Source organism: Hyperolius riggenbachi, chromosome 8 (assembly GCF_040937935.1).
Source record: "Hyperolius riggenbachi isolate aHypRig1 chromosome 8, aHypRig1.pri, whole genome shotgun sequence".
NCBI classification, from domain to species: domain Eukaryota; kingdom Metazoa; phylum Chordata; class Amphibia; order Anura; family Hyperoliidae; genus Hyperolius; species Hyperolius riggenbachi.
The window spans coordinates 114,662,210-114,677,496 of record NC_090653.1 but is presented as its reverse complement, the minus strand read 5'-3'; positions in this window follow the sequence as shown (position 1 = coordinate 114,677,496).

Below are 15,287 nucleotides of genomic sequence, written 5' to 3'. Positions count from 1 at the left end.
TGTCCTTTGACCTAACAGAGGAAGAAAATATTTGATACCTCGATCTCACAGAGCATATATTCTCACGGGTACATTTCATAATTTTTGCAAAGCTTTCCAGATTATGGGAAAAATGTGAACCAAACTTTTTTGAAAAAAAGTTCCTGTTTCACTGCGAACGCGAACCACCCAAAGTTCGCCTGGAACCGTTTGCCGGTGAACTGTTCGGGCCAACTCTAACCCAGTCAACCTAGTAGTATGACTCAAGGCAAAAACTAAAATTGGGAGTAAAGAAATATAACTCCATAATTTTTTAAACTCATCTAGATCATCTGCCCCGGACAATGTATAGCAGGGCCCAAGGATGATTTTATTAGTTTCATTATTGAAAAGAAAGTAAATGCAATAAGATGTAAAAAAATAAAAATTTAAAAACATAAAAAAACATGAATAAAATGTTTTAAAGACTATGTACCTTGTTGGTGGCCAACAAGGTACATAGTCTTTAAAACATTTTATTCGTGTTTTTTATTTTTGTTTTAAAAACATTTTTTTTTACATCTTATTGCATTTATTTTCTTTTATTACAAGTAAATAAGACATGTTGTTTATAGAATGCACTGTATGCAAATGTGCACATCGTGCAGGGAAAAGCAGAAAGATGTGCGATTTAAAAATGCATGGAAAATCACAAACACAAAACACGATGAGCGTTTTCCAGAGCAAAACTAATGACTGCAATAGCCTGTGGAATTGTGTGCGTTTTGCCGTCCCGACACATGCATAATCGCATCTAGTGTGTTCCCTGCCTTAGAGATAAATATTATAGGGCCGGACTTCCTAACCCTGTCCTCAAGGCCCACCCACAGTCCATGTTTTGCAGGAAATAGCACATATTCACAAGTGAGGTAATTAGAGTCTCAGCAGAGCTGATTAAATACTTCTGTGTGTATTTCCACAAAACATGCACTGCTGGTGGTACTTGAGGACAGGGTTGGGGAACACTGTTCTAAGGTACAATAGGAAGCTTCACTTTAACTGGTTGTAAACAGCGCCGGTTTAAGCCACATGCGAGCCCTGGGGCAAAAGTAACTTGGGGCTCCCCTAACCCCCCCAGCGAAGTCAGCCCCGAACCGACTGCTGTCCCTCGTGGTCTTGCATAGACTTCTCCCATGGCCCCCCTGCGCATTGTGTAGCTCAGCTGCCTTGTAATAACTCACCTGTATCAGCTGCTCCATTCTGTGCTTTGCCTTCAGCCCTGCTGCCTATGTCTCCTCCATCCACCACATGTTACGTGTAAATAACATGCACAGGGTCATAGAGGCATGCAGCGTGGCTGAAGAGGGAGTACAGGATGGAGCTGCTGCAGGTACAGGTGAGTTATTACAAGGCAGATGGGTAGGGGTATAACTACATCACGCCCCTCTGCAGAGATTTGTTGGTGCCCCTCCCCCTGGACCAGAACAGAGACATACCAGCAGAATCAATCAGTAAAGAAAATAAGAGTGTTGTCCAAGAATGTCCCACAAAGCTATGTATGCCATGTTCCAACAAGCTATTCAGTCAACTATTCAGACATTTTAAAAAAAATCACCAGGGTTGCACTTTTATTTCGCTTTCCCGTATGACAAGAAGACACAGCTAGCACTAGGGGAAGAGGGAAACAAAGGTGAATGAGGGAGGGCAGGTGCCAACCAAGAGGGCTTCTGAGCGTTTTTCAAATCAACAGTGATTTGGAAAGCACTTGGCTAATGTTACCCTATGACAGTGTTCTGACAGCAGCGTTGTGATTTTTTTCAAAATCACAAACACACTGCAAGTAGCATTTTTTTGAGCGATTCATTCAAAAATTGCTTTAAAAATCGTTTCATAAAATCGCACTCAGAAATTGCTAACCATTGTTATTGCGATTTTGGCGTGTACTAGCCCAGAGAGAGGAGGAGTGGAGAGAAATTGAGAATAGCCTGAGATGGAGCAGAGAGCTTATCTGTATTGCAGTCCCACATCACACAGAGGCTACTTGCCTGTAATAGTATTCTTGTCCCTGCTGGTCTCTCACACAAGTCAGAAAGCAGCCCTCCTGGAGTCTAGGGACTGTCAAAAACCCGATTTAGCGGGCGAACGACGGAACGACGGGGCTTTCAAACGACTCGTCGTTCGCGGAAATCCGACGTGTGTATGGGCCTTTATGTTTCACATTGCTTTACAACAACAAATTTGAATACACCAGACACCAGACCAGCCCTAAATCACTGAATGAAAGGCGGCCTGGGGGGAGGTGGCCCCCCTTCCCCACTGGCCAGTGTGGGTCTGCCTGCCACTGCAGCTGAGCTGAACATGCAAGCATATGGGAACAGTCTGAAAGACCACCTGGGGGGCCCAGCAGAGGTCAGAGGCCCCGGGGCATTTGTCCCTTTTGCCTCTATTGTAGCGCCGGCCCTGCCTACCATTTAGCAAAGTCTCAATTCATAAAAGCTGTTTCCGCATGAAAAGCTACAATTCCCCAGCAGAGCGATACATTTCCGCCTTGTGCGTTGATTTTCTAGATTTATCTAGAAAAAGTAACAAAATGTCAATTCATAAAGATTAGAGGAAGCGGTATGCAGACGGGATATACCGCTTCCTCTGATGTAGCGAGAAGCGTGCGGAATACATACAAGTGAATGGGACAGACCTCCCAAGCAGCAGCAGAGAGGGCAGCACACGGAGGGACTCTGCCTGCTTCTGTGTTTCCGCTAGGTTACTGCCTGCCTACCAATTTTTATGAATGACCACCCAGAAGTCTAAAATTCCGATGCGGTATTTTCCCTCTACGAATATTTTCGCCCCAAATGTTTTATGAATGGAGGCCATAATCTTACAATGGTTTCCCTCCAAAATAAAGCAATGTGACAACAACAGTTTTAAAAAATGGATCCACAACTGTTACCCTGTATTTACGGATAATTCGTAAAGGTGGCCATACATTAGGGGACTTGGTGGGCAATTGATCATCCGATTAGATTATAATCAAACCGGATGAAAATCAGTGCTGCCAAGTGCACGCCCGATCGACGATGCGATCAATTTTGTCCCGAAATTGGTGCATGAATTGGTTGGGCATACTGCAAGGTGTAGGGCCGACTTCCTCAATTGGGTAACAAAGTAACAAAGAGCGATTAAACCCCTGGTGTGGTTTCCACAGTGTAAAAACGTGTGCGCTTATACATTGCCTGTCCTGTGTCACGGTGTCCTGCCCCTTTTCCATCAGCCCCATATATGCCATCAGCGTGTGTGATGGAAGAGCGTCGGATCGGGACGCTGGATGGGCACTGCGACACAGGACAGGTAATGTATGAGTGCACACATCCACACTAGGGAACAGCGGCAAGGCTGCGCACTGGGTCGATTTCCAAAATATTTTAGCATGAAATTGATTGGGAATCGGCCTGTGGTGTATGGGCAGCTGATGGATCTCTCTCCGATCAGAGAGCAATCTATCCCTTGGTCAAATCTGCCCAATCACTGCTTGATGTATGGACATCTTAAAGAGGACCTGTAACTTTAAAACGTCTCCTGGGGGTACTTACCATGGGAGGGGAGAAGACTCTGGATACTATTGAGACTTCCCCGTCCTCCTCCATCCCACGTTCGCAGTGCTAGTAGCGGTCCCTGAATGGCAGCCATGTAAATATCTACCGCTCCAGCTCAGTAGCGGCTCTACGCTTGGGGTCATTTGGAAATAGCTAATCCCAATCAGATCTGCTGTACTGCACAGGTGCAATTGGCCTGCACAGTAGAGTGGTCCCGATCAGGATTGGCTATTTCGACCTGATCCCGAGCAGAGAGCCACTACTGCTCCTTCGCTGGGGAAGGTTAATATTGCCACAGCCGACTTTTCTTGTGGTTTTGGGGGCCCAGTGCTGCCACTGTGGGATGGAGGACAGGGAAAGCCTCTATAGGATCCCCCTCCCGAGATAAGTACCCCCCTCCCGGATGTTTTTGAAGTTACAGATTCTGTGTGTGTGAAATCCCAGCTGCAGCCTCTCCATTGGGCTCTATTCATAAAACTTTACCGCAAGTTTTCCACTCAAAACAGCTGACTTTCCCGACGATTTAGCAAAGTGGGCATTCATAAAGGCTGTTTCCGCATGAAAATCTGACATTCCTGTGCAGTGCAGTGCGGGAAATTACCGCCTTGTGTGGAGATTATCACAACACATGTCACTGAAGGTTAATTCATAAAGATTAGAGCAGACAGAATGGGCTCTATTCATAAAACTTTAACGCAAGTTTTCCACTCAAAACAGCGGACTTTCCCGACCATTTAGCAAAGTGGGCATTCATAAAAGCTGTTCCCGCATGAAAATCTACAATCCCCCAGTAGAGCGAGAAATTTCCGCCTTCTGCAGTGTTTTTCTAGATTTATCTAGAAAAAAGTAACAAAATGGCCATTCATAAAGATTAGATGAAGCGATATGTGGACGGGAAATACGGCTTCCTCAAAGCCTGCGGATTACATACAAGTGAATGGGACGTACCTCCCAGAGAGAGCAGTGCACGGAGGGACTCTGCCGGCGTAAGTGTTTCCGCATGCCTTCCGACAGCTTACCGCCAGCCTTCAGCGGGAGATCTCCGCACTTGCATCGCAGCTGGCAACATTTTTATGATTGACCACCCAGAAGTCTAAAATACCGCTGCGGTATTTTCCCTCCAGGAGTTTTTTCACCACAAATTTTTTATGAATAGAGCCCAATGTGTGCAGAGAAACCCCGCTGTTTAGATAAGGTGATAAGCCAGCAATAACAGGCAAGCTAATGGAGAGACAGACCTCCCAGGCAGCTGCAGTGAGAGGAGAGCAGACAAGGCATTCCGGAATACCAAGGCTGTGTTTTTTTAACCCCTTGGGTACCTGTTTTCAGATAAATTTCACATCAGAAAGCCTACATGTGTAACATTTCTGGAATTTCTTCTAAGCTGCAGCAATTAAATGGATTGAATAGGAAGACTAATAGATTCAGCGCGGATTCAGGAGGAGAGGCAGAACAATGCACATGTAAAGGGATGCTGGGGCTGCCTCCTTTATACTAAAGCTGTCTCTGCAGGAGCAAATGTATCAACTCAGCCAGCAAATGTAACAACTCAGCAGCACTGCCAGTCTAGTGTGGGAATTCCCCGACCTATTATCGCAAGTTTAAACATTTTTATGAATTAGCACACAAAAGTCTAAAATACCGATGCAGTGTTTTCCCTCCAAGATTTTTTTTACCACAAATGTTTTATGAATAGAGCCCCTTCTCTCCCCTCTCTGCTCCTTACATAAGATAGTAATGTTAGGGGGCGGGGCCAAATTAGAGGGAAAAATAAACTGGAGTGATCATTGGCCAAGGGGAGGGACAAAAGCTGAGGCTGGGCTGCAGTAACTGGCTGGCTAAGCTGAGGGGCGGGACTGTCTTGCACAGCAGGGAACTCCTTTTGAAACATGTTGTGGGCAGGGCTTGTCACTAGCATCAGCCTACAGCTATCACTATGGGCTAAGGCTGAGCCTGTCACAATAAATGCCACTGCCCCCTTAGCCAATTACTGGCAGGGGTGTGGATTTGATAGTAAAAGGTGGGAGATTGGAAAAAGCTTGAGTAGCTGTGCCTTCTGCACTTGACTTGTTTGAAATGGATTAGTTTGGTGTGAAATCCCACAGCGTGCTGCCTGTCTCCCCTGTGTCGGCCATCTTATCCCTGCTCCAGCCAGCCTCATGCCTCAGCACCCTCACAGTAACTAGCTGAGCTCACATACTCCCTGTAGCTCAGGGGGAGGCAGAGGGACACAGATTGTGCATGCACAGCAGCCCCCAACTCACAGGATGTGGGGAGTGGCAGTGTGTAGCAGGGATAGGAGAACTGAGTTTAAAAGTGTAGGTAAGTGGCCAACTGCATTAGGACTGGGCTTTGTGTCAGCTGGCTTAGCATAGCAAGACTAGAGTAGCCACCAGTCCAGCACAGCTTAAAGGGATACTTGAGGTGAGAGGTATATGGAGGCTGCCATATTTATTTCCTTATAAGCAATACCAGTTTCCTGGGTATCCTGCCGATCCCCTGCCTGTAATATTTTTTTAGCTATAGACCCCCAAACAAGCTTGCAGCAGGTCAGGTGGTTCTGATTGTTCTAACAAGATTAGCTGCATGTATGTTTCTGGTGTGATTCATGCATTACTGCAACCAAATAGACCAGCAGGTCTGCCAGGCAACTGCCATTTTTTTTTCATGAAATGCATGTGACAGCCTATATATCTCTTTTGTTACAGTTGTCCTCTAAATGATATATGAGGCAAATTAAAAAGGAGTGTTAAAGGGAACCCAAGGTGAGAGGGATATGGTGGCTGACATGTTTGTTTCCTTTTAAATAATTCAGATTTGCCTGGCTGTCCTGCTGATCCTCTGCCTCTAATACTTTCAGCCATAGACCCTGAACAAGCATATGCTGATCAGATGTGTCAAATCTCACAGGATTAGCTGCATGCTTGTTCTGTGTGTGATTTACACCCAACTGGCCAGAATTCTCAGTAGGACTGCCAGGCACAGGCAACTGGTATTGTTTAAAAGGAAATGTCAGCTTCCATAGGTCTCACACCTTGGCTTCCTTTTAAATCAGGGATTTAACTACATCCCAGTAAGTAGCTGATGCCCCATTTCCCACCAGCCATATTTACCTTTTCTCAAATAGATCATCAGAGGGGTCTGTATGGGGGATATTGTGGTGAAGCCCCTCCCACAGTGTGATGTCCTGACAGTTTGCTGTCTTTGACCCTCATTGCATTGTGGGAAATTGTGCCTTTTTCCAACCAACAAGCAAGCAATAGCTTCCTCTGTGCATAGAAGTCAGTAATGAACATTCCGCGCAGATCACCTGGCAGAACTAAAGATGTCACCACCAGGTATATATTTCAGAATGTAAATCAGGGAGAGGAAAGATTTTACAATGGGAAACCACTTGCTAAATCTATAGATGAATATTGTAAACAATACGTAATGATGTTGTCATTTTCACTACAGTTCCTCCTTTAAATCAGTTTAGCTTTACTTACCTGGAGCCTCCTCCAGCACTAGAAGTCTTGTGTAGTCCTTGCTGCATTCCTGCTGCCACCCATTCTTCCTTTGTCCCCCTCAGCAGTGGCTTCTGTATAAGCACGGGTGTGTGCGTGAGCGCGTGCAATGCTGAGTTCTCATGCCTGAGAGCATTCTGCACATGTGCAGTACTACTGCTCAGAACACTCCCAGCCACATGCGCATGAGCGGTGCATGCACCCATGCATGTGCTGAAGCCAGTGACCACTATGGCGTGGACAACAGAAGAATGGGTGACAGCAGAACTGCGGCGAGGGACACAGACTTCTAGGGGCTGCAGGAAGCCCAAGGTAAGTAAAGCTACATTGATTTAATTTGCCTCATGGTTGCTTTAAGTGCACCTGTAGAATTTTTGTACTAAATTGGACCTCTCTATATAGGGAGATTTGGAACTTGGTATGCTAATGGGGGTTGGGGAGCACCATTTCTTACCTGGGGGCTGCTCGTGTAGCCCCTTGTCCCTGTGATGATTTCCAGCTGCAGCTTGCCGCACCTAAAAGAATCCCACTGTAGAGTGTGCTCCTGGCCGCACTGCATACTACAGCTCCCAGTATACACTGTGGCTGGGTGTGTACTCTTTGAAGTAGCCTCCAGTAGGAAAGTAATGGTGCTGCCCTTAACCCCCCCACCCAGGGCTGGCCCGCTCATGAGGCGGGGTGAAACTTTTGCCTCAGGCGGCACATTTCTAGGGGCGGCATCCGCCCGTCGGTGGGTGCGGGGAGCCGAGCTGGGGGGGGGGGGGGTAGCGGGCAGGACGGGGGTATTGGGCCTAGCGGCGGGGAGGGGGGTTGGACCCCCCCTCCCTCGCCTGTGTCCCCATCCTCCGCTCCCCTCCAGCCTTAAATAGATCAGAAGCGCTACTCATAAGAGGCAGTGGGCGGAGAGGACTCACCTCTTCCTCGATCCAGTGTGCGCTCCACTAACGTCACTTCCTGCAACGCCGCCCACTGTATTGTAAGTGGACGGCATTGCAGGAAGTGATGTCAGTGGAGCGCACGATGAATCTTCCTGCCCGCTACCCCTCCAGCTCGGCGGCGCCCCCCACGGGGGAGGGGGGGCGGGGGCAGCAGCAACAATAATTTTTTCAAAATTTGCCTCAGGAGGCAAAAAGTCTAGGGCCGGCGCTGCCCCCACCCTAAAGCATACTAAGTTAGGAACCTCACTTATGGCAATTCTGGTTTACTTTTTTTCTTTGAATTAGTGCTCAATGGGCTCTATTCACAATAAGCAGTTAGGTAAAAAAAATTGGAGATAAAATACCTCATGCGGTATTTTACACTTTTTTTTATTCCAAATTCACAAAAGGTTTCTCCCATGAGGCAGAAGTTTGGTAATTTACCAAACAAACTGCCTCAATCCACTAAGCCCTGGTTGGTAAGTTTCACTTACCAGCCTTCTAGCAGGGCAGCAGGTAGGGAACTGTGTGTGTGACTCAGAGGTTTTCCAGACTGTGCCACCTGTCATCCCTTTAGATGTGCTGGAGCCACCAGGGGGAGCTCTTCTATGTGCTAAAATACAAATATGCACATCTAAAGGGAACCGGCAGAGTTGTAGCTTGTCTCTGCATTGATGCAGGGAAAGTCCCACCTGCATACCTTTTGCATCCAATTAGCATGAGAAGCAGGCTTTGTGGCTCTCCCTATTGGCTGCCAGGTTCTCCCCAAAGGCTGTCTGTCAAGTTACTGCACAGAGACAGCATGAGGAGAACAGAATGTCGGCTGCTGTGGGCTGGAGAAAATTATCAAACGTTTTTGTCCGGTAAATGAAGCGTGAAAATCATTGTGAACTGACATTTCCCGGCGTAATTATGGCATAAGTCGGCAATTTACCTCACTAGTTGGGAACTTTTTTTTTTTTGTGTGGTAACAAGTTTAGTGAATTGTAATTTAGGAAGGTGATCAAAAAAATCAGCTGTTTTGAGCATTAACAAATGCAGTAGTGCTTTCTGAATAGAGCCCATTGGGCTCTACTCTCAATGACTTACATGCGGTAAAGTACATGCGTGAAGTTTGCGACCAAAACATCAAGTTCACATTCACAAAATGTTCCGCATGTTTTTTTCGCATGCGGAAAAAGTGCTGTAAAAGTGCGGGATTCATGCGGAAAAATTTCCGCAGAAGAAGGTATTTTCCGCACACAAACATCAATTCACAAACATTTCAGGCTCCTCATTTCAACATTATTTACTGTTTTTTTTTTTTTTTTTTTTTTTTATCACATACAAGTAGTAGGTGATCTATTCCGCATCCCAAGTCTGGAGGCTTTAAGGGCTGCGCTTGCTGGACTTTGACTTTTTTTTTTAACACTTTTTCGTGCGACCTTTTTACTGCATGTTTCAGCATGTTTAATGGCTGTTTCTGCATCTTTTTTACCACATGCGGAAAACGTGCAGAAATTTTTAGTGAGTGCGGAAAAAATGTGGAGTTTACCGCTGGCGGAAATTTTGCGGTAATTTGGCCTCTTTGAGAATAGAGCCCATTGTACTTTAAAGTAGGTATGATCAATGAAACACAAATAAGTTCATGCGGATTTGTCTAAATGTCTATGCAAATATATGCAGCTTGAAAATGGACCAATCAATTGAATCTGTGTGGGACTTGACTGGTCAAATTTCAAGCTGAATATATTTGCATACAAATTTACCTACATCCTGAGCTGTAGAGCCGAAGTCAGTTGAAGCAATTTTGGTACCTGGAATCGTTGGCTTCACTAAACTGAGGAGTCAGACTTGGAGGATTTTTGTACCTACTCCACAGCTCTGCATAAATCCGCATGAACTCAAATATTTGCATCACATTGATCATCCCTACTTTAAAGTGTACAAGCATTTATACTTGGCACTTCCTCCAGCCCCCTGTGGGCTCCCTCGCCATCCTCCAGGGCTGCTTCGTTCCTCCACTGGCTGGCCTGGCTTATCAGAACCTTAACTGAGGGATATGGATGTTTCCTTTTAAACCATACCAGTTGCTTGGTACTCCTGATGATCTCTCTTGCTGCAGTAGTGGCTGAATCACACACCTGAAACAAGCATGCAGCTAATCCAGTCTTACTTCAGTCAGAGCACCTGATCTGCATATCTGTTCAGGGTCTGTGGCTGAAAGTATTAGAGACACAGGATCAGCAGGGGAGTCGGGCAACTGGTATTATTTTTAAAGGAAAAATCCATATACTCTCAGTTTAGGTTCCCTTTAACCACTTCACCTCCCTTGCTACGCTTATCTACTCCCCACAAAACTTTACTTGAAGCTCAGGGGAGTAGATAGGCGTACTTGTGGTAAACAGTGTGCTGTATACCCAATAAGCTATCTGATTATGTATATAGGGTATCATTTTAACCGTGACAAGTGAGAGAATAGATTTTGTGTTGTTTGACAACTGAGAGATAAGTCATGTGATTTTTTTTTTACCGGAAAACTGAATGAAAAGCAATAAAACTGTTATTTTCATGTACTCTATACCCCTAAATAAATACTTGTAAAAAAAAACAAAAGTGACAGCATTGAAAAGAGAATACATAGTTACCCTAGGGACTTAGCTTTTAAAATATGTATTCCAATGAGAGTGTATTACTGTTAATCATGAAGATAAGGGCTTTTAATTACTGATAGAGTACAATGAGAAAACAAAAAACACAAACCAGAAACTAATATATTATCGCCATACATTGTACTAGGAACATTATTTAAATGTTGAGATAACCAGGACAAATTAGCAAATACAATGTGTGGGTTTTACCTATGGTAACATTGTTTATTTGAAAACTATAGTGCATGGAAATGGACAAATAGTGTATTTTTTCTTTTTTTCTCTCATTTTTTCCTTTAAAATGCACATATAATAGCATAATTACTAAAAGCAAATATCACCCTCACAAAGCATAATTTGTGGCAAAAAAAACAAGATATAGATCATTTACATCTGATGAGTAGCAATAAAGTTATTGGTGAATGAATGGGAGGAGTGCTGAAATGTGAAAATTGCTCTGGTTTTTAAGCAAAAAACCCTGTGGTGCTGAAGTGGTTAAAGCTGTGACTGGGCTTAGTCATGTTCCCCTGTGTATACCTGACTGTGTGCAGCCCCAATGGTGCTTCTGTGGCTGGTTGTCTGCGCAGAATACTCCTAGCCACAGGAGTGCGGCCACAGATGCTCACAGTCCTGCATTTGCAGAACTTCCAGACTACCGAGCTGGACAGCGGATAAATGAATGGGACTGGGAGGATGGTCAGGAAGCCTGCAGGGGGCTGGTGGAATCACCCAGGTAACTATAAATGCTTGAAGTTTGGAAGTCTTGGGTTTCCTTTAGGACAGACAGGAGGTTGAACTGTGTGCTTGTTGGGCAGTTCAGTGTCCCATCTGCTGCCTGCCAGTTGTTATGGGTCAGCCATCCTGCAGCACAGTAGGTCAGGCCCAGTGCACACCGAGCGGATTTGGATGCAATCTGCCGGCCGCATCCACCTGTAAACCTGCTTGGCTACTGTATTTTAATGAGCTGATGCACACCGGCGGTTTGAGTTTTTTTTCCAAACCGCAAACATGCCTCCTGCTGCACATTTGCATTTTGCTAAAAACCTCAAACTGCCGGTGTGCGGAGCAGTGCTTTTCAGCGCTGCTAGATTTGGGCGCAGCCAGTGCCGCCATAGACTCTAATGGGAATCAGTCTATAGCGGAGCGGCGCTCAGTGAGCAAGGTCGGCTCCGTCAGAAGACGGAGCTTAAGTTGCTTAACAAACACAATAATTCGGCCTCCAGCAATCGCTGGAAGCCGAATTATTTCATTCCCCCACTATCCATGGCGGCCTGGAGGGGGAATAGTAATTAACACGGCCCGGACTTGTGCAGAAGCAGGATCAGCTGTATAACAGCTGTATCCTGCGCCCAAGTCTACCGGCTCCGATTTCAAATGTACGCCCGGTGTTATTCTTTTGTAGCGATTTGGCTCGTTCGTCGTTTGCCTTAATAGTCGGTGGTTCTTTTTTGTAACGATTGTCGTTGGTAAAGATCGGGGAACGATCGTTACAAATGACTATAGTCGCATGTGTGTACGCACCTTTAGGGCTGGAACCCACAGGAGCGCTTTTGGCAGCGTTTTGGCAGCACTGCGATACGCTAGCAGTTTGCCAAAACGCTGGGCTAATGTTAATGGATGGGGCAACTTCCACAGGAGCGTTTGCGTTTCTCAGAAACGCAAACGCAGGACATGCAACATTTTAGGAGCGTTAGCGCTTCAATGTAAAGTATTGAACCGCTAGCGGAAACGCTCAGCAAAACCTAAACTGAGCGGTTTTGCTAGCGTTTTGCGGTTCAGCACACTAACAAAATTAAAAATAATTCACAGGACCAATCAGGATAAAAACGCAAAACGCTAGGCACCCGCTGGGGAAAAAAATACAATGTTGCAAAACACAACCCAAAACGCGCATGAATCCGCTTGCAAACCGCTCAGACAAAACGCTAGCGGTTGCGTTTTGCATTTGCGTTTTTCAGTGGGTTCCAGGCCTTAGAGTCCCTGACTAGGGATCGACAATGAAATGCAAATGATAGCAAGCTGGTGCAGTATTATGCAGAATTTACATGCAAATATATGCATCTTGAAAATGGACAATCACCATGGCAGGATTTATCTGGCCAATTTCCAAGCTGTATATATTTGCATATACAATTGCATGAGCCTGCATCAACTTGTTAGCATTTGCATCTTATTGACCCTCCCTACTACTGCATTGTATGAGTTCCCGCCTCCTGCACACAGGTGGTCTTAGCTCCAACTATAAGCTGTTTCCATACATGTCCATGTCAGCACGGATGGGTTAATGCCCGCCCACCTAACCCCATAGGACCATACATGCATAAATTTCTCCCAGTTACTCCCCCCCAGTAGTCTTTTTGTCCTCGTCATCACCTACTCAGGACCATTCGTGCAAAGCAGCTAAGTAAAGTTTACAGTGGTTAGTGTCTTACCCCCCCATGCAGGTCACCCCTCCTGCGTGATGCGCCTAATCAGAGTCTAAATGGCTCACTTATTAGGCAGGATCCGCTGCTGGCCGCGGACTAGGCTTTTAGTGAGGTAAAACCTCCGTCTCTCTTGCCTGTTTGTGTGGCTAAACGCTGCCCGGTAGCCTGCTCCACGTGGTGCGCTTGGTAGGCGTTCTCCGTGCGCTCTGCGAGAACTTCCGCCTTCCTCTGTTGTGTGGGCGAGCCTTGGTGACGTCAGTACGTCCCTTGCCGTTTTCGGCGCCGCCTCCCCTACGCTGATTGGAGGGCTCTGCCCAGGGTGGGGGATTTAAGTTTGACAGCGCGGCGTCCGACGCTGCCTGTCAGTGTGTGGAAACGGAGTTTGCGGCAGGATAGCACGGAGAGGCCAAGCAAATACTAAGATGTCAGATGGTAGGTTGCCTGCGTTTGTATAGCTAAACCATCATCATTATCTGTCAGGATGCAATGTCTTATACTTAGTACGCATATGTTTATTTCTGCAGCAGATGCTGTTGATGTGGAGCAGAATGAACCTATTGACCAGGGAGAGAGTCAAAGCAGTGGGTAAGGCACTATACTACTGAGGTAAGTGCTTTATTATACAGGAAGGGGGTGAGCTGACTTATGGTTCTATTGCAGGCCAGCGGAGCCACTAGAGCCAAAGAAACGCAAGGAGCCTCCGAAGCGTCGAGAGCCTTCAGAGTCACGCTCACGAAGCAACAAGAGAAGGAACTCCAGAAGCAGATCTCGCTCAAGGAGAAGATCCTCACGTAGAAGACGTCACCATAGTAGATCTTCCAGTAGAGAAAGACCATATCACAGGCATTCGTCAAGTAGGAAATGCTGGGCCTGTGGAAGTGAAGTAATGCCTGGCAAATTAGTGTGCTATTCATGCTTCAAATCCATGTCAGCCGGCACAGACCAGCCGAAAGACATAGGACTCATGATCAGGGAGGCAGTACAGGAGTCAATGAACGATTACATAAAATCATTACCGACTCCTCCTCCCGCACCGACAGAGACAGCAGCCGCACAACCTGGGACCTCTCAATCGGGTGATGAGCCAGAGCTTCCTGACGTAGGATTTAACTTCAATTTAGTCCAGCCCTTCGTACAGTCAGTACGTGAGGCCATGCAGTGGCAGGAGGATAATACTCAGGACCCGGCGACGTCTTCCCAAAGGGAGTATTATCCGCATTTGAAAAAGTCGGTGAAAGCATTCCCTCTTATTGATACTATACAAGAAATCATTATAGAGGAATGGAAAAAGACGGATAAAAAAGTGGTAGTCTCTAATAGACTGAATAAGCTATATCCTATGGAGGAAGGGAAGTTATCTGCCTTAGAGAATCCTCCCAAGGTGGACGCCTCAGTCATTGGCCTTGCCAAGCATGTTACGCTCCCTAGAGAAGACGCGGCTTCCTTCAAGGATCCCCTTGATAGGAAAATTGATGCAGAGTGTAAAAAAGCATATGTAGCATCTGGAGGCGCTTGTAAACCAGCAATAGCCTTGACAGCAGTGGCCGAAGCACTTAGATCCTGGTTATATAATATCGAAGAAGCTATAAGAGCGGACACAGACAAAGACACAATCATTGCTGCACTCGACGACATCAAATTAACAGCGGATTTCATGGGTGAGGCAGCGGTCGACATCCTTCGATGTTCATCAGGATCAATGCTACATTCCGTTATAGCGAAGAGAGCGCTTTGGTTGAAGGGCTGGTCGGCGGACGCAACATCAAAACAAGATTGGTGTAAAATTCCGTATGACGGAAGGAATCTCTTCGGGGAAGAGATGGACACGGCGATCCGCAGGGTGACTGGAGGGAAGTCCGGCCTAATCCCACAGGATCAGAAACCGAGAAGAAGTACTTATCATAGAGGTTCCTACCAGGGCAGATTCAGGGCTAGTGGACCTTCTAGACCTGGTAGAGACTTTAGAAAAACCTGGCAGAGCTCTCAAACAACGCTAGTAAGATTAAACAAGCAGAGGAAGACGCAGCCCCAAAATCAACAAAAGTCCTTTTGACAGTCAGCCAGTCCAGATGCTTCCGGTGGGGGGAAGATTAAAATACTTCACGAATATCTGGGCAGAAGCGATGCAAAACCAATGGATCACGCACACGATACAAACAGGTCATCGTTGGAAATTCCTCAAAGAACCCCCCAACATCTTCAAGGCAACAAGTGTGCCCAAAAGCCAGGAAAAGAGGGACATTCTGAACAATTACAT